The 13,498-nt window shown below is 64.0% G+C and overlaps 1 long non-coding RNA gene across 1 annotated transcript; it reads right to left on the bottom strand.

Moving 5' to 3' along the window:
- Positions 1 to 653: 653 nt before the first annotated feature.
- Positions 654 to 2,458, bottom strand: LOC123816922. The gene is made up of 2 exons (XR_006785356.1): positions 1,849 to 2,458; positions 654 to 1,153 (listed from the first exon to the last, which is right to left on the bottom strand). It is a non-coding gene; the product is annotated as an uncharacterized LOC123816922 (long non-coding RNA).
- Between the last annotated feature and the right edge of the window lie 11,040 nt (positions 2,459 to 13,498).

The following is a 13,498-nucleotide window of genomic DNA, read 5'->3' as shown; positions in this document are numbered from 1 at the left end:
GATTTATTGGCTCGTTAATAAGCGTTTCTAGGGCTGCGCTCGAGGCCTCCCACCCACCGTATGGTGCCCGTGGGCCCCTCCGCTGAGGTTGTGAGCGGAGCCGCCCCCAACCTGGCACCCACGGGCAGCCAGGCCAGCTGGTGTCTCGGGAACATCGGATGCAAACTGCATCGGGAAAGAGACCAGGAGGGGCGAGGGGCGGGCCTCACCCGCACCCTCATGTGTGGTCTCTGGTGCAGCTCTACCGAGTGCCCGGCAGGGCTGAGCCGGGGTTTCAGCGGCCCAGCAGCTGGGGGGCCCTGCCCGCCCACCGTGCGTGTCTCTCCCCAGCCTCCCACCCACCCCAGCCGTGACCGCCGGTAATGCCTGCCAGTCTGCTGGGTGAGAAACGACCCATTCCGGTTGCTGGGTGTGCACGTCCGATTTTGGAGGTGACTGGAGCATCTTCCCATTTGTCTGGGGCGGTTCTGGGCAACCGCTAGTTACTTCCTGTTCACGGGCTGCTCTTTCCTCCCCGGTCAGCGAGGACCCCCCGATACTCAGAGCACCTGAACTGTGCACGGTGTGCGTCACGCAGAGCGGCTCCTGGCCGCATCGCTGGCTCTGGCGTGGGGCTGGGACGGCCGCCCTGGGTCTGAAAGGGGGTCCGCAGGTTTATGGATTTATAGTCATTACTTTATTGTCAACAGATACTTAGGGAGGGCCTCCTGGGAGCCAGGCAGGCCACAGCTGGGAAGCGGCGGAGAGAACTCACACCCCTAGTCGAGGGAAACAGACCGTGAAAAACAAGGAAACAGCAGCGCGTTAGGGCTGGGGGAAGGAACCCGGGGCTGGGGCCCGGCCTGGGAGGGGCCGGCGGGATCACGTGTTTAAACAGGGAGCTGGAGGAGGCCCACAACGGTGCGCAAAGATTTAAAGGAGGAAATGGGGGCGGCCAGCGGGAAGGGGGAGGAGCAGTCCGCAGAGGGATGGCCGGTGCAAAGGCCCTGGGGTGACAGCACCCCTGGGTGAATCCCAGGAACTGCGAGGCCAGAGTGTCCGGGGCCATGAAATCGTGGCGCAGGGAGCAGAGGCCAGATGGGGCGGGGCCGTGGATGCCTGGAGGACTTTGGCTCCCCTGACGTCGGCGTCCTTCTCCAGGTGCGGTGTGAAGCTGGAGCAGAGATTGGAGGGTTTACCCTTCCAGTTAGAGGCGGAGCCCCGCCCAGCGCCGGGTCTACACCCCCCTGAGGACCTGCCTCCAGGTCTGCCCGCCACCAACCCCCCTGCAGCCCAGGCAGCCCTTGGGGAGCAAAGTCCTCCCTGCTACAGAGAGGGGGAGGAGGGAGGCAGACGGGTGTGATAGGTGCCCTCTGTTCTCGTGGCCACATGTCCCCACAGCTTGGCTCCCACTGTGCACCCGAGCGAGGTGCAGCGGATCCGGCCACCTACGTCCCTCTCCAAAGGGATCTCGGAACCGAGCTGGACTCCAGGGTTGGAGGGTATGGGGGGGGGGCGGAACCTGCTTGCAGGCCCACTCGCTCAGCCCTAGGGCCGGGTCACGTGCTAGGGGCTTCTCCGCGCCAAGGCTGCGGGTCCCTGCGGCCTTTGTTCAGAGCCCCGCCCGGCCACCTGGGCAGGCCCGAGGCTGAGCAGGGACAGGTCGGACAGATGCAGGGCTGGACCCCGAGGGCACGGCCGCTAGGGGAGCGGGGACGCCCAGCCCTGCGAGGGGCCTGCCTTCCCCGGGAAGAGGGAAAATCCTGTCCGGGAAGATGCCGGTCCCCGCGGGCTCTTCAGAACCCGGGATAAGGGGCGGGGATCGCAGACGCCTTGATTCGATTAGTTATTCTCCACAGCAGAGCTGACCTGGGAAAATTTTCCTCGAGCCTTATCGCTTAATCTTGTCGCTTGGCTGCCGGGGGGCTGGGGGAGGTGAGGGTTGTGAGGAGGAGGGGGGAAGGGAAGGAAAGGGAGAGGGGAGGAGGAAGAGGAAGGAAAGGGAGGAGGAGGAGGAGGGTCAAGGGCGGAGAAGGAGCTAGAAGGGGGAGGGGAGGGGGCTCCGTCCCGCCTGCAACCGGGGGACACGCGATCCGCCGCCAAGAACCCTTCGGGCCCGCGCCCGCCCGGAGGGGCCGACAGGGGCCCGGGTCTTTGCGGCCTCGCGGGTCCGGGGACGCCTTTGTTTCCAGATAAAGGAACCGCTCTTGCAGAACGCCGCAGCCAGATGTCGCCCGCCGGGCTCCGAGGGGCCGTCTCGTAAATTCTGCGTCTCCCTTTTGTACTGAGCGTTTGTTCTTACAATAACGACAGTTCCGCGGCCAAACAGTGCTTCCACCTCCCGGTGCTCGTTAGAAGTTCGGGGCGCCGGGGGACCCCGCACGGCAGGGGAGGGGCGGGCGTCTAGGAGACCCCCGGGAGGCGGGATCGCGGCCACACCCCGCGCCAGGAAGCCAGGGCCTGGGGGCACCCCGCAGGTACCCTCTGGTGACCGGACGCGGCCACGCGCGGGGCGCAGTGCGCACGCGCGCGCCCCACCCGCCGCGCTCCCATTGGGCGCTGAGCCTCTGCCCTCCGTGATTGGCCTGAGTAGCCACCCGCTCGGCGAATGGGCACGCGACTCCTGGCGGGCCCGGCCGCGGGACCCGCAGGGCGGCGGGGTCTGGGTCAGGTCCCCTGGGGGCTTCCTGCGTCAAAGTCGCTTGGCCCCTTTTTAACTCTCCCGGCGCCGCCCTCCGGTGAGGGAAGCGAGGCCGTGAGCGAGTCTGCGGTCGTGGTCGCCCTCAATAATGGGCCTGCACACAGATCCGCAGTGGCCGACCCCCCACCCCAGGCGAGGCGGGGCTGCCGGGGCGACCCTTGCAAGGTTTCAGGGTTGGCTCCTGCCTTCTCTGCTCTCCCCCTCGCTGCCGCCCCGCCATTCCCAACACCGAGGCCTTAGAAAGCAGACAAGCCTGCTTTCACCCCAAATTAGCGCGGTCACCTGCAGGTGGTAGGTTTGCAGGAAAATACAAAATGCCTTTCTCCTCTGCAGCTTCTAAGTTATTTTTAACGCGTATATAGTTTGCAATGAAAATATTACTTTAAAAAATCAATGCTATACTAAATAATAATAATGAAAGTAACGAGTGTTGGTGAGGATGCAGAGAAAGTGAAACCCTCGTGCAATGCTGGTGCAGCCATTATGAAAAGTGTGTTCACTCTCAAAGAGCTAAAGACTGAATTACGTCCCACCCCTAGGAACATACCCAAAGGAAACGAATGCATGCAGGGGCTCGACAGCTCATGCTCATTATTCACGTAGGGAAAGGGCGGAAACAATGCAAGTGTCTGCCAGCAGACGATGGACAAACACGGCGTGGTGTGGCGGCACGGTGGAATACTACTCAGCCATAAAAAAGGAGCGAAGTTCTGACCTAGGCTTCGGTGTAGATGGACCCTAGAGACATGATGCCTAGGGACATAGCCGGACATGAAAGGGCGGATGTTGTACGATCCCACTTCTGTGAAATACTTCGAATAGAAACAGAAAGTGGGTTAGAGGTTACTGAGACCTGTGGGGTGGAGGAAGGAGGCCTTATTGCTTAATGAGTGCAGGGTTTATGTTTGAGGTGCAAAGGTTCTGGGAGTGGGTGGTGACGGCAGAGCGTTGTGAATGTACTTAATGCTACTGAGCTGTACGCTTAAAATGGCAACTTTTGTTATGTACATTTCATTACAATAAAAAAAATAATAATGCTCTAATATACCCAAACCATAGAATCGTACACTTTAAGAATTATTTATTTTTAGAGCGAGGGAAAGGGAGTGGGGAAGAGAGGGAGAGAAACATCGATGAGTTGCTAGGGCCAGGGACCGAACCTGTAACACAGACATGTGCCCTGACTGGGAGTCGAACCAGCGACCTTCCGGTTTTGCGGGATGATGCCCAACCAAATGAGCCACACCAGTCAGGGGGAATTGTACATTTTAAGTGGGGGAATTGTATGGTATGTGAGGTATGTCTCAACAAAGCTATTAAAATATTTAAAGCCCAAAGACTGGAAACCATGCCTGCCTGCCCTCTGTGTTCCAGAAGTGCTCTTGGCTGGGTGTGGCGGGGTTTAAGTTCAGAGGAGGCGCCGGTAGCTTCTGGGTGGGCCGCGACACCCTGCTTTACTGTGCGCTACCGCCTCCACCCAGCTGGCGAGCTGTGCGGGGCGGGCTGCCTCGCGGAGGCATTCCCTGCCAGAGGCTGCGTGCATCACAGAGACAGGGACGGGGGGCACACAGCCGCCCCGCAGGGGATAAAAGCAGACGCAGCTCCCGACCGCCCGCCGCTCTCTCTCCTCCTCCCCAGCTCTGCCCCCTCGAGGCTCCAGGCGGGAGCCCTGCAGGGTCACCCCAAGCGGTGTCTTGCTTCTTACTCTCACTGGGCAGCTCCCTTTCGGTTCCCAAGTTCTGTGCGGCCCAATCAGGAACAGAGGCCACGGGGACGCTGTCGCGGAGGTGCGGCGGGGTCCAGAGGCCAGGCGCGGGGAAGGCGCCAGTCTTTCCTCCCAAGCTTGTGCTCTCCCCACGCCGCCGGCGCTTCAGGTCCTCCAGGCCGGCCGCCTTCCCGGCCGCAGCCGCTGGAGGGCGCCTCCATACCACTCCTCTCGGCCGGCGGGCTCCGCAGGGAGGGCCGGCGGCGGCGCCGAAGGTTGATCTCCTGGTTCACGCCTTCTGGTAGACCCAGGATGAGTGCGGGAGGCCGCAGAGGCGGCTTTTGAACATGGTCCCCAAAGTCACCGGGCGGCAACTTCCTGCCCCAAAGCTGCACCACAGCTCGTGACGTCGGGGCGAAAGTGCAGCAAAAGCTCCGTGGATGGAGTAACCGCCATCCCTTCCTTCTAAGGCCCAGCGCCTCCAGTTACCTGCTTGAGCGCTCAGCAAACCTGGACAAGTCCCACCCTCCAGAGGGGCTGTTTGCGAAGCGGCCCGAGCACTCTGTCCCGTGAGACGCACACTAGATGGCCAAGACCCTGCGTCGGGTCATCCGGCCCATGCTCAGCACCACAGTGGCTCAAAACCCTGCCCGAACAGCAGGTGTGGGTCCTCAACAGGTGCCAGGCAAGGAAAGGGGAGCGAATATCACTCTCTCCCCGCCCTTTCCCATCCCACCCCCACCCCCAAGCAGCTGGGCCTGGGACTCAGGCTCTCCCGGGTGGCCTGCCCGGAAGGGGCGGCATCTCCCTGTGAAGTAGCCCCAGTCCCAGGCTAGTTTCTGGAAGTGGGACCTCGAGCCGGCCCTGCCCCGGGCATTGACCAGTGTCCTTTCTCAGCCTCTGCCCTGTGGGCCCTGCGGTCCTGAGGGTTGGCAGGTGAAGACCACGCTGGCCTGCGTGGGACTTTGCCGATGAGGTGTCTGGCAGCCTCTGGTGGCCCGGCTGACATCAAGGGGCAGATGTGGTCTGGTTGTCCAGGGGGACAGTGAGGTCACCCAGCAGAGGCACTTTGGCGGGGAGCCTGGCCTGACCCGCAGAGACCCTGCAGCAGCCCCAGAAGCTGCCGCCGGACCCCGGTCTCTGGGGAAGAACATCTGAGAGGATGGCCCTGACGTCCTCATCAGGGTGGGGGGACGGGGTGCACCTTGGGCAGAGGGGGTGTGCCTGCGACGGCTGGGCTCCCGAGCGGTGGCCAGCTCCGAGTCAGCTGGGTCACAGAGCAGCTGGCCCCTAAATCACTCTGGGTTGGCCCAAGGGGCAGGCTTCCGCTCCAGGTGGGGGACTGGCGCGCCCCCTGTGACCCCTGCAGTCTGTTTCCGCTTCCTCCCCTGCCTCCTCTGGCCTCGCTGGGCAGCAGCCTCCTCTCTTGGGTGGAGCCTCCCAGCTTCCGGAGGCCTCCATGTGGGAGCGACAAAGTGCCTTTGAAAGGAGGCCGCGGTGTCAGGGGGCGCTGGCCCCACAGGGCTGCGGGCCAGGAGGTGGGGAAGCCCCGAGTGCCCGCATCTTGGGTGGAGAAATGGGTCTCGGAGTGGTGAAGCGGGGGCAGGCATGAGGTCCGAAGTCTCCTCCGCGCCCACCTCAGCACCTTGTCCCAGCTTCCACGGGCTGGCTTTGGCTCTTGCCCCTTGCCCCTCCCTCTCTGCCTGCGGTCTGCAGAGAGGGTCCCTGGAAGGGGGCACGTCCTGCTCGCCTCTTCACCCTGAAGCCTTGGCGGGGAGACACCCCCTTGGCTCTGCTCCCATCCTCCTTCCGTACACTGGGCTCCCAGCCACCCCGATGGGGCCTGTTTAATTGATTCAATTTGTCCAACAGTAAAAACACTCCACAGATGTCAGCCTTCCAGCTCCCCGCCCCCAGGGAGCCAGCAGACACCTGCCAAGGACCTGCGGCTGGGAGTCCTTCCAGGGGCCACTGCAGGTTGCAGGGGAGGACTCTGACCCCCTCGCTGCCCGTGGAGGGCTGGAGAGGGCAGCCCTGGGCGCGGGGGCCGAGGGGCCGCCGTGGCTGAAGGACCGTACCTACGCCACACGGGCAGAGGCGCTCAGAATGCTGATCAGATCAGAATCTGCCTCCCTCGGGGAATTGCGTTTACTTTTTCATTTATTTTATTTCACAGACTCTCAGGTCCAGGCTGGTGACCTTGGAGGGGACTCCCGTCTCGGTCGAGCTGCGGTCCTCGAGCCGCTGTCAAACCTGCATTCCCTGCAACGACACCCTCCTCTCCATCAACACTGACATGGGGGGGGCGCTGAGGGTTCTCTGGGGCCTGACCCCCCTGACTCGGTGGTTGTGACTTAGTGGTCTCCTTGGTGGCCTCCTGGCGGAAGAAAAGGAGCTGAGCCTGGGGTGCCAGCTGGGAGGGGGCCGCAGGCCACAGCCCGGAGTTCAGGAGCCCAGCGCCCGCACCCTGGACCGCACTGCTGCCTGTCTGCCTTCGGGGAGGGGGGAGGCTTCCAAGAGATTTGGGGTGTTGGGGGTGGTGGGAGGTGGTGAGCTGGCCAGACCTGACCCCCCAGGCCAGCCCAGAGCCCTCAGTCCCTCTGAGGGGCCCTGGTTCCTGCAGCCGCTGCTTCCCGCCGCAGGGGGAGGCCGCTGAGGAGAGTGGCTGGAGGGAGAGGGAGGAGGATTGGGGAGTTTGCACAGCTGGCCAGGCTGACTCAGGGACTGCTGCCCCATCCCCCAGCCGGCCCCATCTGGGACCAGAGCCCCCAGCCGGCCGTGATTAGAAAGGGACTGTCATTCAGAATCAGGCTCAGGTTAGCGAAATCCGGGCCCCTAGTCTCCCCCGCTCCGCAATCTCCCACGTGCTCCCTCTCAGGAAAAATCAAAGCCTTCTATCATTGATTGGTTACATTGTAGAAGGAGCCCGAGCTCATTTTTTATGGGCTCTTCCGAACCATTCCCAGGAGGCAGGCGGAAAGCAAGGGTTAAGGGAACCGAGGGAGAAGAGCTGCACGGGCTTGTCCAAGGTCAGCCCCTGCGCAGGCCGCGTTTCGGGCGGTTGATTCTTTCTCCTGCGTGTGGGCAAGATGGGGACGGCGGGGAGGGGGCGGTGAGAAGGGCCGGGGTCCGGAGAGGCCACCTGCGAGGGGCGTCGGCCACGGCCAGCAGCCCCCCACCGGCTCCCGGCAGCCCAGACCAGGCCTCGGGGCTCCGGGGTGGGGGAGCCCGTGGCGCCGCTGAGGAAAGAACAAAAGAGAGCCCCGCCCCCTCCGGGGCCGGCCTGCTGCGGCCAATCAGCACGGCTGTTGCCGATAACACCCTCGGATTGGCTACGCGGAAGCCAATGGGGTGCGGGGGCCGCGAGCTCGTGCGGCCCCACGTGGGGCGGTTTGCTGGCGGCAGCGGGTGGGGCGCGTGGGTCGCGGGTGCGCCCGGTGGACCAGACAGCTACCCGCGCCCCACGCCGCTCTGGGATCCCCGTGCCGTCCCCAGCTGTCCCAGAGGGCCCGTGAGAGTCCTTTGCGCACGAAGCGCCGTGCCACCTCTGTGTTCCGCTGTGTTGCGGGCCGGAGTCGTGGCTGTCCCCATTGCACACGCGGAGGTGAAGTGACAATTTCAAAGTCCCGAGCCTGTTAGGGTGGAGGCCGCTGGGGACCGAGTTCCCTGATTCCCGCTGCTCGGCGCGGGTCCTCGCCTCCCCCGGGAGCCTGGGCACAGGGCTTCATCACCCACCACTGTATCCCCAGAGGGCTGCGCGTCAGGGGACCGGGAAGGAAGGAGCGTGTCCCTTGGGCTTGGCTGGGGAGGCTGAAGGAAGGAAGAGCCGGTCTGCAGCTGGGTGGCGGAGGGGCCAGGCGAGATCAATCTTTCATCGATTGGGTTAGTTATTGACACTCTCCACTGTGATGTCCTGGGGTACAAACAGAGGTGGCCGCAGGGGAGGCCTGGGGGTTAGCCTCCCTTCCAAGCTCCTCCAAGTAGAACATACGAGAGTGTCCTTTGATATGGGTAGTTGACATGGTCTTACATTTTTACGGCACCCTCAGACAGGTTATTAGAGGGAAATTGAATAAATGGAAAATGAATGAAGGCGAGGTGGTGCGGTACCCGGGCCCAGCCACAAGGGGAGCTGTTACCACCCCCGACCTGAACAGCAGCTGCAGCCATAGGAGAGACCCAAGGAGCGGGAGCTGTGACCTTGGGGAGAGGGACACAGCGACCGGCCGGGCGGGCCGAGAGGAGCCTGGTGATTGATAGACTGACCTCGCTTTCCTCGCGTCTGCTCCCTGCATCTGCGGGCTCCTCGCTGGCAGAATCCGGCCCCGGCGGGGCAAAGGAGCCCCCACGGACACTGCCTGCGGGTCAGCCCTGGGCCACAGGGCAGGGCGGGCAGGGCAGCCAGGGCAGCGCCCTGGCGGCATGTGCCACACGTGTTCTCGAGTGTGAATAAAAGCACCTTAGAGACGTTGCTGTTTTGCGGACAGTGACACACAATGTCAGGGAAACCCACGTGCAGTGGGAACCTAAGTGAAGTCCTAGGCAGAGGCAGCCTGAAAAAGGGCGGGGCCCCTCCGCCCTGAGGAGCCATTCAGAGCCTCCCCAGGAGCCAGGAGACGCCCTGCGGGTGACGAGTTCAGCGTGAGGCGGAGCAGTGGAGCAACAGCCTGCCCGTCTGCCCGTGGCCCACGACGTTCAGGTGCCTCCTCCTCCAGGAGGCCCTCTGGCATGCTCCGTTTGTGTTACACAGCCGTCACAGGGCACTGCCTGGCAGAGGCAGGCTCCCGGCACACATTGGGGGGAACGGACCAAGCGTGTTCCCCCGGGTGAGGCCAGAGACGGGGCTTCCCTCTGAGGCAGGTGCATTTCTTCGCTCAGCAGACCTTTGCAGGGGTGGGGGGTTCTTTCTCTGCCCAGCTGTAGGGCTCAGCCCCAGGGGGCCCCGTGGATGCAAGGCTGCGCTCCCGATGTGAAGTTCATGGCTGGACCGCACAACCGTACAGAAGTTCAGGGCTGGGCGGCCTGAGCCGAGGGCGCTCAAGCGGTTCAGGAGGGCGAGGACTCTGCAGAATGGGCACCAGGGAAGGAGGCGGCCCTGGGGCTGCTTGGAAGGGCGGGGAAGAGATGGAGCAGTGGAAAAGGTGGAGAAAGGCAGTGGGCCCCGAGGGGACACTGCGGTGTCCCAGGATGTGGCATCTGGGGAGTTTGGCTGTGTGTGAACACCCCAACCTGCCACTGTGGAGCCCGGGCACCTGGGCAGGCGCCCCCACCTCGATCCCCTCTCCCCCCCGCCCCATGCGGCGGCAATAGCAGGATGACCAGGCAGGTGAGAGAGAATGCAGTGACGCGCTTGGTGCGGGCTCACACTCGGTAGTCACAGGCTCGGTGAGTGCGCATGAGCCGCCATCAAGCACGAGTTGCCGCCGGGAGCAGGGTGGGTCTGGCACTGTTCAAGGCCCCTGGGGGGGCTCTCGGGGACCGTGAGGTTGCCGCTCCGTCCTCCACCCCACGTGACAGTTTTCACTGACCCATCAGCCGCTCTTCCCCGCAGAGACTAGAGGTGGCCTCAGAGCCCTTCTCAGCCGCCGCTGGCTCACAGACCACCCTGTCTGCCACCCTGACTCGGCCGGCGCTGGCAGTTGGGGACTGGCGGGCTGGAATCGGGAGTGCCAGCTCTGGCCCGGGCCTCTCTGAGCCGAAGAGTCCCATGCTGAGCCTGTTCCCCCCACCCCCCCGCCCCCGCCCCAGGGAAGGAGGCCCAGCGGGAGGAGGAGAGGGGCTGGGGGGCAGAGTGGGCGTGTCCTTGAGGTGCAGCTGGTGTGACTGTTGGAGCAGCCACAGCCCGAGGCCGGGGGCGCTGGCCCCTTGCTCGGCATGAGCTGCGCTGTTTGTGTCTGTCTGTCCTGTGGCACTGCTGTGGGGTGTCACATTTGCGGGTGCACCACGGATTCCTGGCCCAGCCTCTTGCTCAGGGACATGTGGGTTGTCACCCAAGCCTGCCAGCAGTGCTGCCAGGAACATTCCGGCACGTCTTCTGGGTTCTCCCTGGCGGTGGGGTGCTGGCCAGGCAGCTTCAGCTTCAGTGGAGGGGACCCATCCCCCACGAGGCAGGCCCGCCGCCCCCCTCCCCGCAGCGTCCAGCCAGCACTTGGGCCTGTCCGTCCTCTGCTGTTAGCCCTTGGGGTTGGGCCACGCGCTCCACCCTCCCTCCTCCGAACACCCCTGTGAACAGGATGCTTCCCGCGGGGCCGGGGGGGGGCACTGTACTGTCACCATTTTACAGGACAGAAAGGGGGTGTCTGAGAAGCGAAGCCACATCGCCAGCGAGCGCTGGAGCTGCTTCTGGAATTTCATTCTCAATTCTTTCCTCACGACCGAAACCAGAGTTCAGGCAACGCAATGTGGCCAGCGCGGAGAGCTGGGAGGGCCTGGGGCTCCCTGGAGCTCCCCGGGGCAGGCCGGGCGGCAGCTGGGAGGGACTCTGGGCCCAGGGGAGGGGAGGCAGGGGTGGGTGGGGCAGCAGGGGCCGTGGCAGCAGAGGAGGGGCGGCGGGGAGAGAGGCGGTGCCGGCAGGGGCGCACCCGCTCGGCTGGGCTGTGCTGTGCTGGGTGAGCACTCGTGCCCGGGCCCTGAGCCGGGCACAGGGACACGACGGTGACCGCACTGAGACGGGGGCCCTGCCCTCACATTAATGACAGTCCCGGGAAGCAGGCAATCAGGGAAATTCACGGTAAACACATAATGATAGGCCGCGCCGAGTGTGCGTGCTGTGAGGGGGCCTCACCCGGCAGCGGCCTCTGGCCTGAAAACGAGCCAGCCTCGCAGACCTCGAGGTCCCAGGACCTTCAAGTTTTGTTTAAGTTTATTGATTTTGGACACAGAGAGAGGAAGGGGATGGGGGGGCATCGATTTGTTGTCCCACTCATTTGTGCGTTCATTGGTCGATTCCTGCGCGTGCCCCGCCTGGGGACCGAGCCGCAACCTTGGCGCATGGGGACCACGCTCTAGCCAGCTGCGCCGCCCGGCCGGGGCTGCCCAGGACTCATAAAGGACGTGGCCCAGGAGAACGCGGGTGGGGGCCGGGGGGGAGTGGCGAGATGTCCAAGTCCTCGGCTTAGACACACAAGGAGCACTCAAAGCAGGGCCGTGGAGAGGGGGGTGGGCTGAGGTACACCCACACTTAGACTAGTCTCCATGGAACTCCAAACGAGCAGCGACCTCAACAAGGGAGACACTTCCTTCTCTTCCACATAAAGCCTCCAGGGCAGCTGTGGGGACCAGGCAGTCATCAGGCACCCAGGCTCCCTTTGTCTGTCTTGTTGTTCTTCTATCTTCCCATGTGGCTTCCTCCTCAAGATCCAAGACAGCTGCTGAAGCGCCAGCTATCACGTGTACTTCTCAACCAGCGGGAAGGCAGGAGAGATGGGAACACAGCTCACTGTTTAAGGATACTTCTCGCTGCACATGCATGGCGTTGCTCTTCTCTCTCCCGCGCCAGAACTTGGTCCCAAGGCTGCATCTAGCTGCAAGGGAAGCTGGGAAGTGTAGTCTTGACTCTGGACAGCCAGGTGCCCACTTACAGGTTGGGGTTCTATTACTAAGGGAAATGGGGAACACAGACTCTGCCTTTCCGGGTAACTGGAAAGGAGATGATGGTGCTGAAGGCACGAAATGACCGGCGGGTGCATGGGTCTCTGCCCCTCCCTGCAGACACTCACCACTACGCGGGGCCCAGCCGCCAGGGGCCCTGGCGTGCAGAGAGCAGGGTGGTGTCTGCTCGGTGAGCCTCCTGCTGGAGCCACACTGCAGCTCAGCTTCCCAGAGCCGCCTTGCTCCCTGCAGTGTCCACACTGGCCGGTGCCGGCGGTGTGTGGCCTCACCGCTGCTGGCAGCCGTGCAGCGCCGCTGGCCTTGTGCTGGAAACCTTGGTGTGGGAGCACTTGTGGCTTTGGGGGCTGGGTCCTTTCTCCCGCAGCTCCACCTGTCACAGAGTGTTGGTGGGGCCGCAGGGCCTGGGGATGCTGGGGTGCAGACGGCAATGGGCGACTGCAGTGGGCCCGTGGCTGCTGTGTGAAGTGGGGGCGCCAGGGCCCCTGACGGTCAGAGCCGGAGCAGCTGGATCCTGTGGTCACAACGGGAGCTGCAGCTCGGACCCGCCTGCAGCTGTTACCGCCGGAGCGGCCAGGACTCGGCCAGCCGGCTGCAGGGATGCGCTGTTTTCCCGTCTCTGACATTCTCCCGCCCAGCGGCTCTGTGTTTCCCTGCTCGCTGGCCTGCTTCTCTGCACGTGTCTCACCAGCATGGGGGTCGGGGTGAGGTGAGGGGACAGGACCCCAGCGGGCCAGGCCACTCGCTCTGGCTCAGTCCCCCTGCAGGAACACAGGTTCTCACTGTACGCTGGTCCTGAGCTCGCCCCTGTGCTGGGGGTGGGGGAGGGGTGGGAGCAGCCCCTGCGGGAAGGAGTGGCCAGGAGGCCCCTGCTCCGGCCCGTGGCGGCCCCACGCTCTCCCTCCACTCGCCCCGTGACTCCAGGAGCCTGCGCAGTGCCTCGTCCGGGGGTCAGTGAACCTCTTCTTTCCCACGGGGGTGCACTGGGGTGGGCTGGGGCAGGCCACTCGGCCCGGCCTGCAGTCCTCCAGGGCATGTCCACTCCCGCTCTCCTGGTGAGGTTCTGCCCAGCGTCCACTCCCTGCGGCGGAGCCAGAGTCACCACCGTCTGCGCGCTGGTGCCCACAGCTGGGGGGGAAGAGGGGGGCAGAAGCAGAGAGCGCGTGGCCCCAGGCAAGCCGGAGTGACCTCCTTTGTCCCCGAGGGCTCACGAGCCACAGTCGGGATCCGTGACCCCACCTGCTGACCATCCATGCCGCCCTCTGGCCAGGGCCTTTGATGTGTGGATGTGTGGAACCCTGGCGGGCAGACCCAGTACCTGTGTCTCTTGCCCCCACCCTCCCCCATTTGGCAAAGGTCCCTGTGAACCCATGGGCTCGCCTAGAGGAATGTTCCTGCGGCCCCACTGCCCCCCGCCCAGACTGGCACCCCCACACCCTCTTTCTGCCCATTTGCTCGGTGTGGCCACCATTTCTGGTCCCTGGCCCGACAGCGTCCTGTCCTGG

This window comes from Phyllostomus hastatus, unplaced genomic scaffold, assembly GCF_019186645.2.
Source record: "Phyllostomus hastatus isolate PE091 unplaced genomic scaffold, TTU_PhHast_1.1 phas_contig_210, whole genome shotgun sequence".
NCBI lineage: Eukaryota > Metazoa > Chordata > Mammalia > Chiroptera > Phyllostomidae > Phyllostomus > Phyllostomus hastatus.
Note: the sequence above shows the minus strand (reverse complement) of the source record. Positions and strands in the feature narration are given on the sequence as shown.